The sequence below is a fragment of the Eptesicus fuscus genome, chromosome 19 (genome assembly GCF_027574615.1).
Source record: "Eptesicus fuscus isolate TK198812 chromosome 19, DD_ASM_mEF_20220401, whole genome shotgun sequence".
Classification (NCBI taxonomy): Eukaryota; Metazoa; Chordata; class Mammalia; order Chiroptera; family Vespertilionidae; genus Eptesicus; species Eptesicus fuscus.
In genome coordinates, this window is record NC_072491.1 from 17,835,006 (window position 1) to 17,857,634 (window position 22,629).

Sequence of the window (22,629 nt, forward strand, 5' to 3'; positions counted from 1 at the left end):
ATCTCACAGAACCAGTTATCACCAGTTTATTGATTTCCTCCTACTTAGCACAGCAAGGAACTAGCAAGCATTTATCATAAAATTAAATTTACTCTTTTATTATTTAATGACTAAAAAGATAACCCAAGACTAATACAGTTATGTGTGTAGATTTCAGATGTGTTGCCTGTGTGCTGTGTGACAACACCATTTGGAGTGGGTCACTGGGTACCAAGACAAGGTGATTTTGACGACTTGCTGTGTCTACACCTAGGAGAAATATGGAGGTCAGTAGCCCTGATTCTGAATTCCATAGTTCTGTAGTAGGACTTGCATGCCACTTTGCATTTTATTGCCTTCCTTCTTTCAATGCTCTTGATAATCCAGATGCATCTCACTCTGTATCATAGGTACATTTCTGAAAATGTGTGCATAAACCAAATCTGAACTATGTTATGCTCTACGAAGAACACTTGATTTTAAACAATGATATAATTGATGTAAGATAAAAATTGCTGAATTTAATTTTTTGTGTGAATTACCACTTCTGATGGTAAACATGTTATTTAAATAGTAAATATATAAAAATGAATTAAATATTTTAATAGTAAATGAAATATATTAAAATGAAGTTTAAAAGAGAAAGTGCATTAATTTTTATCTTACATCTTTTGGATAAAAAGTAAAGTTCTGGAGGGGAAATAGGCTAATACCTTAAGCCTTAAGGTAACGTGTCTGTTTTTCCTGGGCTAAGAGTCTTAGCAACTTTTCTAAAAGCAATTTCTTCTTACCCAGATTATGAAGAGGGGATAAATAAGGCTCACCACATCTCCTTAGCTTAAAATTTAACATGCAGGTGACCAAAGTATGCAGAAAAATAACTTCTTTATTTTCTTTAATATCATCTTGCTGATGGTAGAAACACCTCAGACTTGCCACTTTAAGGCCACTCTCCCTATTTAAAGTCTCTTTTAATTTAACTGTTTGTTTTATAAATACCCAGACAATTCAAATCTGAAACTTATAGGAGCTGAACTAATGTTCACAAGGCTGGGGACAATTTTAATTGTGCACAAAGGATAAAACAACACGGAGAACATTTTGGGTCATGCCATGTGAAAGTGGCCTTCCTGGCGCTGAGGCTCTCCCACACGTCCAATGGAGGTCACGTTCGTGTCCTTCCACTCCCTTGGCTCCAGGCTCTGGATTCAGACTTCCTGGGTTCAATCCCTCTGACTTACAGATCTGACTCATGGAGCAACCTTAAGCAAATGGTTTCTCTCCTCAGCTTCCTCAGCTGTAAAATGGACAATTGCTTCATAGGAATTAATGAGAAGGGTTAAATTAGATCACACCCATAAGGGGCTTTGATGATGCTGCCTCAAAGGTTTAGGGGATTTAGGGGATTTTAAAGTTCACAAGCAGCTGTGGAAGAGACTTTTAAAAAAGGCAGTGATTTTGAAATCATATATGTACACACACGTACTATAAAATCATGCTCTCACTCTCTCTCTACATATATATATACATATATGTTTTTTCTCTTTATTATATATAAATAAAGGCAAATATGGACACAATCTAAGCTCAAATCACTACTACAAAAGTTTCTGGGCACTTTAATTTTTGTACATATCTCTTCTTTGACATTGGTAGCAATTTGCATTCTCTGGCCTGCTGGCCACATTCTGAATAACACTGCCTTACACAATGGCCTGCACAAACAAACACACAGTAAGTGTTAGCTATGTTGTTGTTTATTGAGTCCCAGTAGAAAGAGAGCAAATGGAGCTTCCAGTACTGTGCACATTAACTCAAGTTCAGTGTCACCAGCTAATAAATAATAAGCTTTCACTAAAGATAGAGCAAACATGAAAACTTCCAAAACACGACTACATGCATAACCTGTATCTATTTAACATAAGAAAAGAAAATGCTTTAGGAATTCTTTCATTTTATAAATGAAAAAACTAAGACTTAGAACTTAGTAAAGGCCCAACTGCCTATTAAAAGCACCTGGGAGAGCATTTGAAAACCAGTGTTGCCCAAGTGACACTGAGACTAGTTATATCAGAATCTCTGGTGCTGGGACATGGGCATAGAGATACTTAAAGAGTTATCCGTTTAATTCTAATGTGCAGGGAGGGCTTGGTTAAGGTTTTCTCATAGAACCAATTACTGGATGAGGCAGGACTCATGAGTCGCCACCTACTTATCCACAACACTGCCTCGCAGCCATTGGAGACCTCATTGCAGGGAAAGTATTTATTTGTCTTTGGACAATTAAGATGAATACATCTTGTGAAAATCAAATTTAGGGTAGAGGGAGGTCTATATTAAACAGATGATTAATGAATCTAACTCATGACCCAAACGAATGCACCTAATTTGGTTTCTCTAAGTGCCTCCCTGGGTGTTTTGGGAACCCCAGGGGGACACATTGATAAGTCCGATTAGACAGATGATAGGGTGTACTCTGAATAACCTTTTAGATTCAGCAAGGAATTCAAGGCACAATTTTTTAAAAATAAAATATCCTATTTCATTCCTATTTCCAGAATTGTAATCAGAACTCTGGCTTTTACGATGTATTATTTTTCTCATTTGGTTTCCCTTGGAAGAGAATGGAAACTCTGAGTCTTGGCCCCTCTTCCGTCACATTCTGATTTCCCCATTTAGTGGGCCAGAGCGCTTTATGTACACTTTAATATCAATGGAATTAACGTGCATTCTATGGAAAATGTACAATGGAGATTTACAGACTTGAGAAACATAATAAAAATTAAGCTAAATGTTGATGTTTTCTTAAAGGTAGAGGTGGTACATTTGATGTGCTTGCCAATGTTTAGTTTGGGGAAAAACATTTAAACTTTCCAAGGCTTCCTTTATTTTGTTTGTATTCAAAATATTGGTTCCTAGACCTCCCCTGTAGTGTAGAACTCATTCTGAGCTAGTTGGGAAGGTCTTAGGGGAGATACAATAATGAGTGGGGTGGATTTGATCACATCACAAGCAAAATTGTTTATGTAACCTGCTAGTGCAGAAGATGATAGCCACAGGGAGAAAAATTCTCACAACAGTTCTGCTTTGTCTACCGCTGATTTTTTCATTCAGATGTACCTTAAATCTCACTGTCCATAGAAAGTTCTTCAGGAATTTTCCAAATTAGTTTAGATCTCTGTGTAATATTATGCATTATTATTTTGTTTTTATCCACACCCAAGGATATGCTTACTGATTTTAGAGGAGAAAAGAGAGAGAGAAAGAAAGAAACATCAATGGGAAAGAGAAACATTGATGGAGAGAGAAATATCTATTGGTTGCCTCCCACATATGCCCCGATTGGGATCGAGTCCACAATCTAGGCATGTACCCTGACCTGACCAGAAATTGAACACACAATCTTTTGGTGCATGGGACGACACTCCGACCAACTGAGCCACACTGGCCAGGGTGTTACGCAATTTTTTAAAAATAGTTTTAAAGGCATTATTTACTAGTGTTTCATATATATATATATATATATATATATATATATATATATACATTTTTATTGATTTCAGAGAGGAAGGGAGAGGGAGAGAGAGAGAGAAACATCAATGATGAGAGAGAATCATTGATCAGCTGCCTCCTGCATGCCCCTGACTGGGGATGGAACCTGCAACCTGTGCATGTGCCCCTGACTGGAATCGAGCCTGGGACCCTTTAGTCCGCAGGCCAATGCTCTATTCACTGAGCCAAACCAGCTTGGGCATTATGAATTTTTAAAGGAAAAGATTCTCCTGCATGGCACTAGTCACAAGTATATTTACTTAATATATTTTCTGTGCTGGATTGTATCTTGTTCTCTTTCCAGGACTCCAGTACCTAACACAGTGCCTGGCATGGTAGTACTCAAATTTCATTGAATGAATGAATATGCCTCTTATCACCAATACCCTTTACACACACACACACACACACACACACACACACACACACACACACACCGAGTTAGTAATTTAAGTATTTGTCAAAAGAGTAGTGGAGAGCCCTAGCAGGTTTGGCTCAGTGGATAGATCCTCAGCCTGAGGACTGAAAGGTCCCGGGTTCGATTCCTGTCAAGGGCACATGCTGCAGGAGGCAGCCGATCAATGATTCTCTCTCGTCATTGATATTTCTATCTTTCTCTCCCTCTTCCTTCCTCTGAAATCAATAAAAAATATATTTTAAAAAAAAGAGTAGTGAAGAATATGCTCATATTGAAACCTTTCTGAAGTCTTAAGTTCTGCTTTATAAAACGCACAGGCTATTCAAACTTTTTGCGATTGTCACAAAATCAGAAACCACTTTTCAAGATGGTTATAGATGGTTGGAATCAGATTTGGGCTCAAATCTTGAGTCTGCCACTTGCTAGCAATCGACCTAATTACACAAAGCCTCAGTTTTCACATACATAAAATGGCAAACAGTAACGACAATAATGAATAAGATACCACAGACCATGGTTGTAAGGGTGGAATAAGAGAATATATAATTTAAAAGCTAGCAGAGTTTCTGGCACAGGGTAGGTCCTCAGCTAATGCTTACTGAATCTGAATTTCAAAAAAAAAAAAAGTGAAAAAATCGACAACGGCAATTTTGGGTGGAAGGTTTCCAGGTAGAGCCGGCTTCTTCAAGGTGGAGAAGGCTCCGAGAGTCATTCACCATGACTGCTCCCGGGGTTCTTGGGCCACAGTCCCTGCAGCAACATCTTTTATTCTACCTGTGGTTTCTGGAGTTACATCAGAGGTTTGGGTTCATTGGAATTAATATTCCCTGCATAATAATATCAGGTAATCTGAAACTTCTATTTTTTTGTCCTGATTAATTTTTTTTAAATAAGCCTCAAAATTATTCTGGGAACTACTGTATGAAATAATATATTGGTATACTGACTGTTTTTGAAATTAGGCCTAAAAAGTTTACCAAATATTACACTTAGGAACTGACAAACTTGGGTTTACTTGGATCACACAGCAGTATGTTGACAATCTTTAAGGCAAGAAGAAAAATAAAAATCTCTCTGATGTGAAACAGTGGCCATTTAAGCCACTCAAACAATGTGGCAGGACTTGGACCCCCCAAGTAGCCAAGTTTATCACAGTGGGTCCCCTTAGTTTTCCCTGGGATGGGATGTTTCTGAGTAAGGGTTGTGAAGCCAGTGTGTCTAACATTATTCAGGGCTTCCTGCAACCTCTTATATTAAGATTATAGCTAACATCCAACAGTAAATTGGAGGGAACTCAACTCTATTGAAAATCTCTCTCTTGCATATTCAAAACTCAATCCTCAGGAACCAGAGAGATATTACTGGAAGCCATGAGCACTGTGGGTCCTCACCAACTGAACCTTTTCAAAGTTCAGCAAAACCCTGGGTCACTCAGAGGTTTGTCAGGAATAGTATATGAGAGAAACTGCAAAAGAAAGCCATAACTAAAAGAATACAGACACAGGGTAGGTAGGTACAATTGCTTGAAACAATCATCTTTCATTCTAGGTTGTCCTAGGAAATCATGAAATTTAACCTCAGCAAGATACATTTTTATAACACAAATATTGAACAGCCTCACTCTAATAGCAAATAATTTCTATTTCATTTTTTCTGCTATCCTCGTAAAAAGAAGAGATTTCTTTCTTACATAAAAATATCTGAATTGGTTGTGATATGTTTTGATATTCTGAGACACAAGCAAATGAGTAGAAAACATAAGACACTCCAGAGCTTTCTTCAGCTCCTGAAATTTCTCTAAATTTGAGTAAAAAAAATAGGAGACACATTTCATTTGCATTTTTCACCCCTAATTGAAGAACCAGTTTCTAATGGAAGAACATGAAGCTGAAAGGGTGCCAATGAAATAGCTGGGTTTCATAAGCCATGGGACTGCTTTCTCAGTACAAATAAGTTTGTGGTTTCAAACAGAAAGTCTCTGTGGCTGGGATCTGTGAACAGCAACTCAAATCAAACTTCATGGAGCTGTTCTGACAAGCAGGAAATGTGTAAACATTCTCGAAACCACCAAAGTCTGTCAGGTAAGGGGACTGCCATGCTTCTGTTTGCCACAGAGTGTCCCCATCTTCATTCCTTGTTCACTGGTCAGTTTCTTCAATTCAGAATGCAGTCATCTTTTATTCTAGGGCAAATCTTCATTTGACATTTCATGCAAATTATAATAAATCTCTCTCTCTCTCTCTCACACACACACACACACACAACACAACACAACACAACACAACACACTATTATACAGTCCCATTCCTAATATGAGCTATTATTTTGCCTTTGAGCTCATTGAAAAGTTTTGTTTGTTTTTTAAGCAAAAGGAAGAAGAAGCGGGGGATTAGGAAGAAAGGATGAAAATTAGGAAGGAAGGAAGGAAAAAAGAAAGGAAGGAAGGGAAGAAAGAAGAAAAAAATGGATCTTCAGTGAGATGGTAAAGAGAAGTATTAGGCCACTCTATAGAGTACCCCTCTCAGTGCCTCCAATGCTTATTGAATTAAAAGCAGACTAATTTTGTGACTAAGACAAACCAATACTGACTCTTCTTGCTCCCACCCATCTCCCCTTCGGCCATACAGGAGAGGGAAAGTGTTCATTTATTGCTCTATTATGACTGAAGCCAGCACTATTTGGCAGTTACTCTCCAAAAAATTTAATGTCAAAACTTCCATTTCTTGAAACAACAGGTTTAGTCAAGGCCAAACGCTTTGAGAGTAACTTTTTTCCCTCATGGTATTTCCATTGCTGATACTAGCCAAAACCCAAACTACATGCCCAGATGAAAATAAACATAAATCAGACCTCAGAAACAGCTTGAGTTTAGTGTGAAGAGTAAATGAATGAGGACTTGGGTTAGCTTGAATTTTATCTGAATTAGATCCTTAATTTGTTTCTGAGCTGGTTAGATTGGGATTTCTTTTTATTCCTTGTTGGTTTAGATCCTCAGTTTTGATGTGAATAAAATTGTTAGTGTACTGATAAAATAAAATGCACTGCCACCACTGACGAGAAATATTCAGAAATTCAGCCCACTCCATTAAGTATTAGGCAAATTCCAGTGACTGGTGACATATTACGGTTATTTCCTCAGTTATTCCTGGTAAGGGGTCTACCTAGGAAATGAGCTTTCTTTATAACAAAAGAACCTTGAGTCTCTAACTCCCCCATTCACTCATCCTTGGAGAAAAATGGTAACACCCTTTGTGAATGGAACGTTAATGTTAGAAGTAACCTTAATATGACTACATTTTATTTTTTTGTGGACTTGGTGAATGTTTTTTCTGATATGGACAGGATGAAGCACATAAAAGCAGTTATTAAAGTACATATTTTTGCCTGAAAACAAGCCCTGTTTCTGCCCCCACAGGATGTTGGTGCTCTCCACAGACCTCGTGTTGATTACCCTCTGTGGGAAGTAGCGGTCAACTCTAATTAACTAATTTACTTTCAACAAGTGTTTAATTAGGGCCTTTGCCCATATGTTGTGCTCTTTTGAAGATTCTACACAATGTAGGAACTTTATTAAAATACAAATAATTAATCTGGGTCTCTGACATGAGAGGCCGTCGAGCATGTAGAAAATAATCTGAAATAGTTGACAAGTATTAAACTCGATAAATATATATTTAACAACTTAGAAAGGGGAGCGAGCCAACCATCATGGGGACAAAATACTGTGCCTTAGGAGACTAGCCCTGAAGAGGAGGACATAAAAACCAAAGTGCAATATTCAAAAGAGGCAAAATTATGATCACTGACAATAGATTGAGAATAACAATAAATTTTTGACTATTAATGTGTTAGGTACTTTCTGCACTCTCATATGCTGCTCATAAGAATTCTACAATCTAACTCATCCTCATTTTGCAGGTGAGGCAACTGAGACAGAGAGGGGTTAAAAAATTGGCCAAGGTTACAGCTGGCAGGTTGCAGACTTGGGATTCAATTCAGGGAAGTTTTAAGCCATTGCAGAGGTACCTTAAAGAGGTGGTTCCCCAACTTTGATGTCCATAGGAATCCCTGAGTAGTCTGGTTATACTGCATATTCTAATTCAGTGGGTTATGGGTAGGGTCTGAGATTCCGCATTTCTAACAAACTCCAGGTAATGCTCATGTTACTGATCCTCCAACCACATTTTGAGTAATACATATTTAAAGGGACAGTGAGGATTTCAACAAATTAAAATGTGGTGGAGAACATACCAGAAGCTATTGAGAGTCAGAGAAGGTCAGCAAATTAATCAATGACATAGAGCTGATAAAATTGTGGAGGCAGTTCTTAAGACCAGGTCCCAGGGCCAGGCACTGTGACTCTAAATCCCTTACCTTTTGTCCCTCAAGCACCAAGACTATCTATATAATAAAAGCCTAAGCCGACCATTACGGCGGAATGACCAGAACAACTGGTCACTATGATACACACTGACCACCAGGGGGCAGATACTCAATGCAGGAGCTGCCCCATGTGGTCAGTACGCTCCCACAGGGGGAGCACCGCTCAGCCAGAAGCCGGGCTCACAGCTGGCAAGAGCAGCAGCGGTGGCAGGAGCCTCTCCCGCCTCCGCAGAAGCACTAAGGAGCAGCAGGCCAAGCAGTAAGGAGCAGCGAGCAGGCGGTATAGAGTGAGGGCTCTCGGAATGTGAGAGGGATGTCTTGACTTCTGGCATAGGACCGCTTCCATAGGGAGTGGGCCTAAGCTGGCAGGCAGACATCCCCTGAGGGGTCCTGGACAATAAGAGGCTGGGCTGAGGGATCCTCCCCCTCCCCCAGTGCATGAATTTCGTGCACCAGGCCTCTAGTATAATTATAAAATCTGGATATAGAGGAAGTAATGATTGCAATTGGAGTTTAACAATTAACTACCTCTTCTTTGGGTCATGGTCTTATTCCAGCTAAAACTTATACCATGTCAATTGCCATCCTTGAGCACAGGAAGTGAAGTATGTCTTTAAAACCCTGCAATTGTAAAAGCTCTGCCATGTTTGTGGGTAAGAATAGGAAACATCCCTGAGATGGGCTGTAAGCTCCTTCCCCAGAGGAGGCAGAGAGGGCGAGAACAAAATGCAGAGTCAGGCTCTCTGGTTTGAATCCCAGCATCACCCACAAGCTGTGTGACCTAGTTTGAATTACTTAACTTTGCTGTGCTTCTGTTTATCTGTAAAATGAGCATACTAAGAACATCTACCCCTGAAGATTTTTCTAAGTATTAAATGGGATATCGTTGAAAAGTTCTTGAAACAGTTCGTAACATGTTCTAAAGGCTATGTATTTCTGTTAGCCAACCTACAATTGTTCTGTTTGTTGAACACAGAACTAGCTCTGACACAGCAGTGGAGAAACAGCAATGGTAAAAATGAACCAAATTAAGGTAGAGAGAAAGTCATTAAAGCTCAACTCTGCCCCTTCACTAGATTTCCCTGAGCCTGTTTCCTCACCTGTAAAGAAGGGAAGCTGAGTGATCTGGATAATTTCAAACACTTTCCCAGGAAAAATAAAGTAAACATGTGTGGTTCCATTATTGAATGGGGCAGGAGGGGAAGAACATGGGAATAAGAATTACTTACATAGCTTTTAATAAAGTTAGATCCTGCTCCTCAGATTCCTAGGCCCCTCCTGCCAATTTATTAAATATAAGAAGAGACATAAAAATTTCAATAAGTGCCCCATATGATTATGATGTATGCAGTTTCTTTGAGGAACACTGTCCTAGATAATAGAGAAAACAATCCAGTCTAGAAGTGCAGTTTTTTGTAAATAATCTTTATATATGTGATCCAGATATGGATAAATAAAAGTTAATATCCAAGGTAATGACAGGCTCCTATTTACTGTGTGCACATTCTATGCCACACATGTAATAAATTAGATATTTTATATATGTGTATGTGTACAAAATACCTAGTTTTCACAAAATCCCTGCTGACGTTTTTGAACTGAACTTCAAGTTCTGTGAGCCTATTAATTTCCTTTTCATTTAAGCCATGTTGAGTTGGGGTTTTGGTTCCTTGAAGCCAAAAATACCCTAACTAGTTCACATATTCTATTCCAGGCCCTGCGGGTTTAAAATGAGTTTCCCCACAAAAGTTCAATGACTTGTGTTCGGGGAAAAGGTGTCAGACTAATAAAGTTGTAGTATGTTTCAAAACAAATTTATTTTAAATGTAATAGAAACACTGGGGATGGAGAGAAAAGCTTTAGGAGAGAAAAACCCAAACTAATTCCTTAAAAAATGAGCACACAAAGTGGGTGAGAAGGGCATTGCAGGCAAAGGCGCAGGTGTACGAGAGGACATGGAAGGAGGGACTCTGCAGGAAGCTGGTCCTGTCTGCCAGCTTAGTATAGATTATCAGCAAGTCTGTTCAGGCAACGAGGAATGATTTCATCTCCTCTGAGCACTGTGTGGAAGAAGTACCTGCGATGATACTACCTTGCATCTGACAAACCTGTCTCCAAATCTCAACTTTGCCCTTTATTAGCTGTGTGATTCTAAGTTACTTAATTTCTCCAAGCCTCCACTTCCTAGTCTGGAAACCAGGGTTAAGGATGTCTAATTTGTAACTTGTTTAAAATGGAAAGATAATGAGTATAAAGTTCTTGGCACATTGTTGTTGTTTTTTTTTTTTGGGGGGGGGGTTGTGTTTTGATTTTTTTCCCTTTATTGATTAAGGTATTACATATATGTCCTTATCCCCCCCCCCACTCATGCCCTCACCCTCCTGTTGTCTGTGTCCATTGGTTAGGCTTATGTGCATGCATATAAGTCCTTTGGTTGATCTCTCCCCCTCACCCCCACCTTCCCTCTGAGTTTTGACGGTCTGATCGATGCTTCTCTGTCTCTGGATCTGTTTTTGTTCATCAGTTTATGTTGTTCATTATATTCCATAAATGAGTGAGATCATATGATATTTATCTTTCTCTGACTGGCTTATTTCGCTTAGCATAATGCTCTCCAGTCACATTGTTTTTATTACTTCAATTATGATGACTATCTATGTGCTAAAAATACAAAGAGAAAAAGACGTCATCGCTGCTGTTGAGATGCTTAACATTCCATTGACAAGAATTATGTACCAGCAAATAGTTTTCTGAGAATGGAAATGTACAGGATAGTATGAAAAGCACACATTTTAAAATGTAACTTGATAAACTTTTAATTAATTTGAAAACATAAACAGATTATTACAGTTCCATTTAAGATCATGGTTTCCACAGCTGCGTGGAAATGTGATTGTAAGGAGAGGTAGCAGAGAGGTTGAGAGACTATTACAGTGGGAGGGGATGAGAGAGGGCAAGGAAACCAGGTAGACTTGTGAGATAGAAGTAGAATTAACTGGATTTAGCTCTCATGCCGCAGCTATAAGTCTAGGACAGTGGTCGGCAAACTCAACAGAGCGGCAAACGGCGGCTCGCGAGCCGCCGTTTGCCAACCACTGGTCTAGGGTGATGTTCACATTTCTAGTTTAGAAATATTTAATATTGATGTCATTCTCCAGCATCTGGACTGTGAGAGGTCGAGCTAGACTCATCAGAGTTTTCCCATCCTCATTTTCCTCACTTGGCCCACCCCATGCGTGGCCAGCAATTAATTATTCCTTCCCTGCAATCTGTGTTATGAATACTGGCATACCTTGTTTTGTTGCATTTTGCTTTATTGTGCTTCACAGGTGTTGCCTTTTTTTTTTTTTTTTTTTTTTTCAAATTAAAGGCAAGACTCTCCACCCACAAAAAGATTCCTACTCACTTTACTGTGATACTTGCTTTAGTAGGTGGTCTGGAACCAAAACTGCGTTACCTCCAAGGTATTGTGAATGCAACTCTGCATGCTGTATTGTATCTGTAATATACATCTACACTTTTCTCTATTCAGGGGTCCTCAAAATTCAGTCCTTAAATCAGCAAATCAGTATTACATGAGGACTTGTTAGAAATGCAAATCCTCGGGCTCCATTCCAGACCACCGGAATCAGAAACTGAGGCTGGGCTCAGCTGGTTGTGATTGAACCCCCCAGCAGGTGATTCCAATGCACGCTGGATTTTGTAGAATCATGAGACCACAGTAACCTTAAATACACCAGGTGATTTGGAACATTCTGGCTTGCAAAAGAGGAAACAGCTCCGGCAACGTTCTGCCAGTCCCAGGAAGATGAACTGTGGCTTCCAGTGGAAGGCAGTGCAGTCTGAGGATGGAGCAACCTAGGCCCTCACCACAAATACAGGTAAGATCCAACTGGGCAAATTACAGTGACTTTGGGCAGCTTCGTAGCTGATTTGGTACAACCTGGGTCTTCTTTCCAACGCCAATTGCAATGCTCAGGAGTAGCCATGATATATGCTGCAAAACTACCTAAGGAGTAGGCCAGTATCAAAGCTACCAATCCTACTGGGAGAAAAACTGGGGCCCTGTGGAATCTGTAAGAGGTAATCAGAAGGAACAGTGTCCCTCAGACATGCTCCTCCTGCACACTGAGTCACTCCACTGTTCTTACAGACAAGGCTACTCAGACTCCAAGAGACAAACATAATAGCCCATCCTGCCAGGTCAGTAGGTAGAATTTCAAGGGTCAACAAGGCATGGTCTTAAGGGCTCCAATTACAACTGGGCCACCAGACAGATGCTCAATTGTCTACGGGCCTCTGTGGCACAACTCCATGCTTCTTAGGGAAAAGGGGGAGGGTTCCTTGGGTCTTTCTGAGGGAAAAGGAATTAATCCTATCATGACCCCTAGGTCTCAGCCCCCAAATGCCCATTAACTGTCAGACTAACTGGTGTCCCTGGGTGGGCTGCAAAGTTTGGGAATTGCTATGAAATCACTTCCTGACAGTTTTCAGAATGAAATCCTATGTATAGAAATATTTTCTTTCTCATTAAATCACTTATTTCCTCATCCAGGGAGCTCTTTTGTTGAAGTATTGTTGAAAATTCAATTTAAACTGGCCTTTCCCTGAAAATACAAAAACTACAGTTCCAAGATCTTCTTTGTCTAATGACAAGAGGCTGGGTTGGACCATCTAGCTAAATATCTGCAGCTGCTGACCATCATCACTGCTTAGTTTCTTACAGTTCATCTACTCCCTGACCCGCTAAGCTAATTACACTCCCAGCCCTGCTCACAGTTAGACTTCTATGGGCAGGATCTAGACATGCAGGACTCCCCAAAGGTCAAATGGGAGACTTTTCATTTGTTTGCTTTTCTCCATTCTTAAGAGGAATTAAGTACAGACCAAAAGGGACTCACAACCTCAGCTAATTCTGATCCAGTCTCTTGGGACATCCACATTTTCCTCTACTCTGTTGTCTTCCCTTTGGTATTATTGCCATCAAGACCTCTGGATGCTCAGAATACACTAAGCTTTAAGGAACCTTGGGCAAGATTTTAATCTATGCAATCCTCACTTTCCTCATCTGTAAAATGGGGGTAGTTGTGAAGATCACATAAGAGAATGCATGTAAGATTAGTGTTGTACCTAGTTTGTGGTGCTGAATAAATGGTAGCATTGAGGGATGATGATGATGGTTGATGATGATAACAATCATGACAACTGTAGTAGACAATTTTAGTGCTCCTCTCAGATCTCCTTTGCTTCCCCAGAGGCCTTTAACCAATGACTATTGGGTGTAGGAATAAGAAAGCCCCATGTAGGAGGATTTGGGACCATAAGGATGCTCAGAAACTAAAGAAACAAAGATGAGAAAAAAGGACCCTCCTTGCTTTAAGGGAGTGGCTTTGGCATACTTCTATGTTGATACTTCTTGACTTGTGGTCATTAGCAGTGTCTGTACTCTCACCAAAGGCGTTACTAGCAGTTTGAGTGCCAGCTTGTCCTTATGGAGGAAGCCATAAGCTTGTGAGTAGACCAGTGGCTTCAGAAGCTTAGTGGGGACAATAAAGGGGTAAGTCATTGACAGCAACAAGTAGAAGTGTGAAGAGTTGGTAGAATTCTGTAGGTTCTCCCATAGTAACTGGGTAGGTTTGAGGTAAGCTAAAAATCCAGTAAGAGTAAGTGAAAAAAACAGAACCAGGAAAATGTAGCATAATACTGAATCAGTATGAATTTTCTCATGACTTTCAAAGAATGGGAGCTATAGAGCTTCCTATCTCCCCATATTTCCTTCACCTCACCCGACCATGGGATGATTTTCTAAATCAATTCAGTCGAGTTCAGGCCTGCACAACTTATTGAAAATCTAAATGCAGTTTTTTGTTTTTTTTATAAGCCCCCTTCCCTTTCTGTGGCAGTCGTAAGTGTCCTGGCACTTCTGGTGAAAGAAGTCTCCCAGCCTATGGATTCTATTCTGCTGTTTGTGATTGACCAGGCCCTTGTGGCTCACATAAGCAAACCTGGCCTCCAGGCCCTCCAGCCAGGCTCCCAATGTCAGGACTCAATGCCACAGTTCTTAATACCACTCAACTAGCTCAATAAGGTAAGAAAAAGGAACAAAAAGTATAAATATTAGAAAGAAATCATTAAAGTGGTCAAGTCCAATCGCAATTGCAGGTTCAGGAATTTCTGCTGGCACAAAACAACCCCCCCCTTACACCCCCCCCCCCCCAGTATCTGGTATGGAGCAAAATAAAAGCTCTCTATTTAGCGCAGTAAATAGAAAACACCAAAAGCAAATTGCTTTCACTTGTCAGGGATAGCACTAACCTCTCCTGTTTTGCCTAGAATTGGATCACCTCTCCAACTCTGATCCATAATTGAATCCTCCAGAGACTTGTCTTAGCATCCTACAGGATACTCATTGATCCTCAACATTTAAGACACCATTTTGATAGAATCTGGACAACAGGAAGTAGTAGATAGTATACATGCTGTAGGACAGAAGGTGGAAAGCAAATCCCACCAGAAATACAGGGATTTGCTACCGTGGTTGTGCTTCTGGGGACCCGGTGGTCTGGAGTATACAGAGAATGACAACTTGCAGTATCTAGCACCCTGTGTGTCAAACACTAGTGATATTATTTGTAAGAGCTCTTTGGGCTTTTGAGACAACATATAATTTTTTAAAAAATATACAGAAGTCTTGCGAGTTTTGAGTAGGACTGGGAAGGCTCTCCAGCTTGCCAGGGGAACACCAGGGGAACACAGGGATTAGAGCATTTATGGAAGATCAGAATATTGTGTGAAGTCTCTGGTGATCCCCTGTAATGAAATTACAGTACAGGTTCAGAAGAAAAATTATGCTTTCCTACAACTATTGCCCTTTTTGACAAACAGCTCTTGGCTCACAATTGGGCCCTGGTGGAGAGGGACTATGGGAAGCAAGGTGTCCATGCATCAAGAATTGGGTGTTATCTGTTCCACCAGCAGATAAAGTGGGCATGTCCACACCACTCCATCTTCAAGTGGAAGTGTAACTGGGCAGGCTTTGAAATCATAAACTGCTTGAACAAGTAGCTTGCATTTCCATTGAAACTACTACTGTGGCACTGCTATCTCCATATGGCCTTGTGGGGAATTCTTTATGACAGATGTTCAAAAGGCAGGGGATAGAGGGGGGCGGGGAGTGGCAATTTAAAGATTGCTCTGTTTATATGCTGGCCTCATCTTGAAAGGAACAGAAATATTCTTGGATGAAACATGGAATGAATGTACTATTAATAGGCAGAATTCCAAACAAAGTGTGGAATCTCGGAGGGAAGATGGGGGAAGGTGGATAGGTGGGAGGTAATAAACTAAGGACCTTGTGTGCATATATGTATGGCCCATGGACACAGACAATGGAGCAGTGAGGGCCTGGGGCGGAGGGTGGGGCAGGCTGGAGGGGATCAGTGGGGGGAGAATGGGGACATAGGTGATACTTTAAACAGAAAATTATTTTTAAAAAATTAAATAAATAAAAGGAAAGTGTCCCAGAAATAAAATTTTTCTAATATGCCTCTCTTTGCATAGGACTATAAAAATGACCATGCAAGCTATAACTTTAGAAAGCAATCTGTTTACATTAAATTTACTGGGGTAACATTACTTAATAACATAAGTTTCAAGTGTACAATTCTATAATGTATCACCTGTATATTCCATTGTGTACTCATCCAAAATCCGGTCTCCCTCCATCCCCATAAACTTGAGTCCTTTTACCCTCTTCATCCTGCACCCTACTGTTCTTCACCTCTGGTAACTACCATACCATTTTCTGTCTATGAGTTTGTTTTGTTTGTTGCCTTTGTTTTATATCCCATATATGAATGAAATCATATGGTTCTTGTTCTTTTCCATTTAACTTATTTTACTTAGCATGATACTATCAAGACCCATCTATATTGTCACAAATGCCAATATTTCATCTTTTTATGGCTGAGTAATATTCCATTGCATACTAGTACAGTGGTTGGCAAACTGCGGCTCTGTTGACTAATGAGTTTGCCGACCACTGTACTAGTATGTACCACATCTTCTTTATCCATTCATCAGTCAAAGGAAACTTAGGTTGTTTCCATGTCTTGGATATTGTAAATAATGCTGCAGTGGACATAGGGATACACATATCTTTACGAATAAGTGCTTTTAAATTTTTTGGGTAGATACCCAGAAGAGGGATTGCTGGGTCATATAGTAGCTCAATTCTTAATTTTTTGAGCAGAAAGCAATTTTAATAAACAATGTGAAAAACTATAGTTGTTTCACAACATTTAAAAATTGTCAAACAATAAAAATCCTCTTACTGTCAAATATAAATGTATAGGGAAATAAAAACATTAAAACTAATATTTAATTAATACACTATAATTTAAAACAGAAACATTGAGAATTAAAGTATTTTATTTGTTAAAAAAAAAAAGGGACCAAGAGTAATTTGAACAGTGATAGCCTCCTGGTTGTAACTTAGGAAGTGGAAAGAGCATCTTTTTTTTATAATTTGGTGAATTGCTCTGTTCCTTTTTATTCTTCTACCATTTTGTCCTTTGCTCTTACACTGTCATGAAATCTCTGAGAATTCCTTTAATGAGATGTGGTTTTTTTGTGGGAAGGTCAGCATCACTTACTCTGGAATTTCTTCATCTTGTCACAATCCCTTTCCTCATTTATATCAATAAGTTTGCCTGAAGTAAGTTCCTCCCGCTACATACCTAGAACCTCTCCAATATTCCAAAGGTCATCTATTTTGTCTGTCACTGATTTCACTTCTGGAGTTATCTATTTTTGTTTCTTTGCTATATATCCATCTTTGTGGGTCAATTCCCTTTTACAATTATCCACTTTTGTAAAAGTCACATGAGTTTATCACTGAAAGACAAGGAGGCAACAAATGACACATTTTGCTATGTGTGAACTGAATAACAGATGAATAGTGACCAGTCACTGATAGACTTTGAAAAAAGTGACCCGTCCAGTCACTGATCATTATGTGCGTCTGTTGTTTACATAGTGACTTGTGGACTGAAGGGCTGGCAGTGAAGTTTGTACTTTATGCAGTCTCTCTTAGATCTCATACCACGGTAACTAAATCTGAACTGTGTTGTTGAGGGTCTCTGTGGTATTTAAAGTGTGATAACTGAAATTCTTGAATATCAGAACTATGCAAAATGAGGACTGCTGATATGCTTCTTTGTTTACTTTGCCTTGAAGGAGAGACAGTCTAAGGTATGAATCTATGCTGATTTTTAGACATGATTGGGCCATTTGGTCAGACACAGAAGGAAGAATTTTTGCAGATTAGTGACAAGGAGATTTGGGGAAGAGTTATGTGGATGGTCCCCTCAAAATGGGCCCAGAGTATGAAAATAATTTATGTGAATGTTCACTAACCGTCCCCTTTACAGAAGAGACTCCCAAGAATAACATGAACAAGATGACATACCCTGTGTATCTCAGGTCAACCTCATTTCTAGTCCCCCGAATGTTTGATCAGTCAACTCAAGAGCAATGTGCCATGATGGTAGGGATGTATTTTATGCAAGATCAACCCCATAGACTGCGCCAACCAAAGCTGTTCAGCTTACTCCCACTTCTAATGACACCAATACTGAATCCTAGGAGATCCAGCTACCTTTCTGGTGAAATGCTAATTATGTTGCATCCCTAACATCATTGTCTTAGTCTGTTCGAGCTGCTATCCCAAAATACCACTAGGTGGTTTATAAACTCCGGAAATGTAGTTTTCATAGCCCTGGAGGCTGGAAATCTGAGACCAGGGTGCCCGCAGGGTTGGATGAGGCTCCTCTTCTGAGTCTCCGGTTTCTTGCTATGTCGTCTCATGATGAAAGGGTCTAGGGAGCTCTGTGCGATCTCTTTTCTAGGAGACCTAACCATCTCCCAAAGGTTCCACCTCCTGGTACTATCACCTTGGAGATCAGGATTTCAACACATGGATTTTAAGGGGACATAAGCTTTCAGACCACAGCAATCATGCAAAAGACGGTGATTTGTCTTTACAAAATAGATATTTGTGGTTTTGGATTTGCCTTCTCTACCCACCACTAAAAATAACATCCATAATGCCTTCTCTGTAAAGTTTTCTACATGGCATAGCTTGACCAAGAAACATATTTTTCAGCCAAAAAAGTGAGCCAGTGGGCTGATACTTATAGAGCTCACTACTCTTTTTTTGTTGTTGTTAATCCTCACTCGAGGTTATTTTTTTCCCATTGATTTTTAGAGAGTAAAAGGGAGGGAGTGGAGAGGAGAGAGAGAGAAAAAAAAAAAAAAGAAAAAGAGAGAGAGGACAGAGAGAAACACCGCACCGATGTGAGAGAGAAACATCTGGTTGCTTCACACATGCCCCTGAATGGCCTGGAGTGAACCTGCAAACCCGGTATGTCCCCTTGATCAAGAAGCAAACCTTGACCCTTCAGTGCATGGGCTGACACTCTAACCACTGAGCAGTGCCGGCCAGGGCAGAGCTCAGTACTCTTACCATGTACCTTATTACCCATATTAAAGAATGTTTATCAAAGATTCATTTACAGCATCAGTTGACAGTCATCACCTTGCAAGGTTGGTATGCAGCATATAATCTGAGCCAATGAGGTGCTGTTTCTTCCAAAGTTAAAACACACAGGCGTGGAAACCCAGGTGTGGATGTAGCTATGACTTCACCCATTATTATACCTTATTACTCAACCCCAAAAACTTTTCTCCCTATTCCCAAAACTCTGGGCTTTGCTGGTTGAAGAATTTAATGCCCAAGAGAGAAATGCTTCCACAATGAGGGATAGCAACTGTTGCATTGAATTAGAGGCTGAGACTGACTTTTTGCCGTTTGGGGCTTCTCGACAAATAGGGAGGTACAGGTTTCCCTGTGCTTCCTGGGTTATTGATTCAGGTCAGGGGTCTGCAAACTTTTTCCATAAAGGTAAAGATAATATTTTTGGCTTGTGGGCCATATGTTTTCTGTCACAATTATTCAACTCAGCTGTTATGTGTGAAAGCAACCACAGTCAGTACTTGAATGAATGGTCATGGCCATATCCTTACTAGATAGGATCAAGGAGCAAAACCACAAAATGAAGGGTTCTTCCTCCTTCTGAGCACTCCCATTTGATACATAAAAGCATAAGCAGATATTCTTTCAAGTTTTCCATGTTCCTGCCTGCACCAATAAAAAAGGAACTCCTGCCCTCTGAGAAGTGTTGGGAAAATTTTTTCTGCCATTTCTTTACCTGTTTTCTTTACCTCTCAGGATTTGAGGAATAACATGTAACTGTCAGCCTCTTCAGGGCTCTTTCCCTCTTCAGGGGAGTTGCATACCTATATATTCCTCCACCTGTAGTCTTTATTTCTCTGGTCTCCTTTCTGTGTTAAGTTTAGGAAGGTCAGACCTTGCAAGGGCAAGTAGTTGTGAAGGTGAGGAAGCCTGCAGTTTCACAGCTGCTTCTGCCTGTAGCTGGTGAGTAAGCTTAGCTTGTTCTCTAATATCATCAGTCCTTGTATGAGCATCACTGTGTTGTTCATGGATTTCCTTCTAAACATCTATGCATTCTGAGAAAACCAAAAACAAATGTAAGACTTCTTAAATGACAGCTTTCTACAATGCAAACCTAAAGTGTCTTGCTATTCTGAAGCACAAGTGTTTCTATAATCTCTAAATCTTGAGGTCATGAGCATCCCTTAGAATGAGGATGGGATAATATAAATAAAAAAGGAAGGCTGAGGATTCTGGAAGGCCAGGAACCCAATAACAATTTTTAATATTGTTCTAGATATTGAGGTAGGCACTTTATTTATTTATTTATTTATTTATTTATTTATTTATTTGCTTGGTAGGCACTTTAGATATATTACCTCATTTAATACTTTCACAGCCATTTAAAACTTATAACAACCCAAATATTAGATTTCTACTTTAGATGAAAAAAATGGGTAACCAAAGATGTTAAGTTATTATAAGTATTGCTTATACAAACTAGTAAGCGGCAAAACCAGAATTTAAACACAGTTGTCTTTGTCTTCTAAATCCATATTCTTAATCACTGTGCTATATTAGTGATCAGTGGAGGGAAAACTAAAACAATAAGCCATGATCTTTTATCAATTGCCTCTCCCAGTACCGGAGATAATTCTGAGTAGCAAAAACTACCCAAGAAAGAGAGGTAGTTTATCTGTGGCCATTTCTAAGTTAGGATTGAATATTCCATTCATCAGCCATCTTCTACTTTTAGAAACCTGAACCTGGGCATATCCTAATTCATGATTCCTCACCAGAGATGCAGTACTGTGATCCATTCAGGGCTAACAACCCACTGATGAACTGACAAGTAGGATTCTGACAAAGTCCAAGGAAGGAGAGCTTTCATGGTCTGACATGTCAGGGTTACATTTTACACTATCTCTACTTTGTCTGCTTAACTGAGCAATATTCTCAATGTCCCCTTCCTTCACAATTCCTATAATGATATATTGATATTTTTCGGGGAAAAATTATAGAATTGTCACAGTCCACTAAAAATCCACGATATATACATTTTAATTGATGTTCCAAATCTTTTCATACATCTTTTACTGGTTCTTAAGTACCCTCCTCCATAGCCACTATACAAAACTTTTATTAGTCTCCTCAAATATTGCCACTCAGAACAAATAACTCCACCAACTTTTATTGATAAGAAGCCGTGTGACATAGTACCTCATTTATATCTTCTTCAAAATGGCTCTGTCTGGATGTCATATCATAAGAGGATTTTCTTTGTAAATGCAGAATATTTACCTTAAAAAGACAAGTGGGGGTACACAATAGACGATGATGATTAAAGTTACTTTACTTTATATAGCTAAAAATTCATGTAACTGTTCAGCCATCTGGCTTACACATGGAAGACAGTAGACTTACTGAATTGGCTGAGAACACAAGAATAACCATTTGGTCACCTAACAAACATTGCTTGGGTGCCTACTCTGTGCCAGGAACTGTAACCAAGATAATAATAGTTTGGTCACATGGGGCTCAACACAACAAAGGCTTTTTCCAGTTTGAACGTCCAAGGAGTAGGCTATCTTGAAAACCTATAAATAATCCATTTTTTCAACCAAATACCTGCTGACCACATCAGATATTGTAAAATGTTTTTCCTACTGCAGAAGAAATTAAAATAATTGAATTACTTTTTACTCATTGCTTGTATGGAATGACAATTCTGGGTTCTTTTCTCCAGTATTTATTATCTACTCAGCACTGTATTTATTTCCACATTCCTTTAAAACTATATCTATTCTGATTCAAGTTTTTGCTGATGATTTATAAGTGGTTTCCTGTAGTCCCGATGACTCCTCTAAGCCTCAGTCATGCTTAGCCCTGCCCACTGGCCATTTCCAGTTGGATGTCTTGTCTGTCCAAAATTAAAGTATTTAATCAAACTTATCCTTAACTCAAAACTACTAGTATGTACACATTTCTAATAATAGCACCATTTTATTCCTTTATTAATTTTGGCACAAAATCTTATAGTCACCATTGATGTACTATGTCACTTAGGTTTTAGGATTCATCGATCATCAATCATGTTGACTCAATATTTCCAAAGCTCTCTTGCTCACTTTTTAAAAGAAAAGTTATATCCCTCTTCCTAGTTCATGACTATTCTTTAGAGTGTCTAATGAGTAGGACACGGTATCCCCAAATCTGTTTTCCTTGACATTTCTCAAAATAAGTACATACACTCTTTTTAAAGTGTTTGCAGCCTATGAATAATAGTCTTTATCAAAATTTAAAAGGATTTGGACCATATTTCTGTACAGCTACTGTGAGTGAAACTCATTCATTTCCCTGCATCTCAGGTAGCACAAAATATTCAGTAGATAGTTTATAAAATGGAAAAATGGAAGTACACCACTAAAATACCCCAATCATTGGCAATTCAGAAAAACTTTCAGCACAAGAAAATACGCTAATGGCATACAAATTAAAGCACAATGGTGTACCTCTGCATCCCCATTAGAAAATCTACAGTGAAAAAGACTGACCATATCAAGTGTTAATGAGTAAGTGCATCAACTGAATCTCATACACTTCTATTTGGAATATAAAATGATAAAATCACTTTGGAAAATAGTTGGTCAGTGTTTTAAAGTCGTAAATATATACCTACCATATGACCCAGCCAGTTCATTCCTAGGAATCTACTCCAGGGGAAAGGAAGTATATGTTCCTACAAAGGCTTGCACATGAATGAATGATCATGGCAGATTTTTCA

The 22,629-nt window shown here is 39.3% G+C and overlaps 1 long non-coding RNA gene across 1 annotated transcript in view; it reads left to right on the top strand.

Annotated features, from left to right (window-relative positions):
* Positions 1 to 203: 203 nt before the first annotated feature.
* The window catches only part of LOC129147252 (uncharacterized), a 57,352-nt gene continuing 34,926 nt past the window's right edge, over positions 204 to 22,629 (top strand). Inside the window, exon 1 of the long non-coding RNA XR_008554623.1 lies at positions 204 to 266. This is a non-coding gene — a long non-coding RNA (uncharacterized LOC129147252). The remainder of the gene's footprint in view (positions 267 to 22,629) is intronic.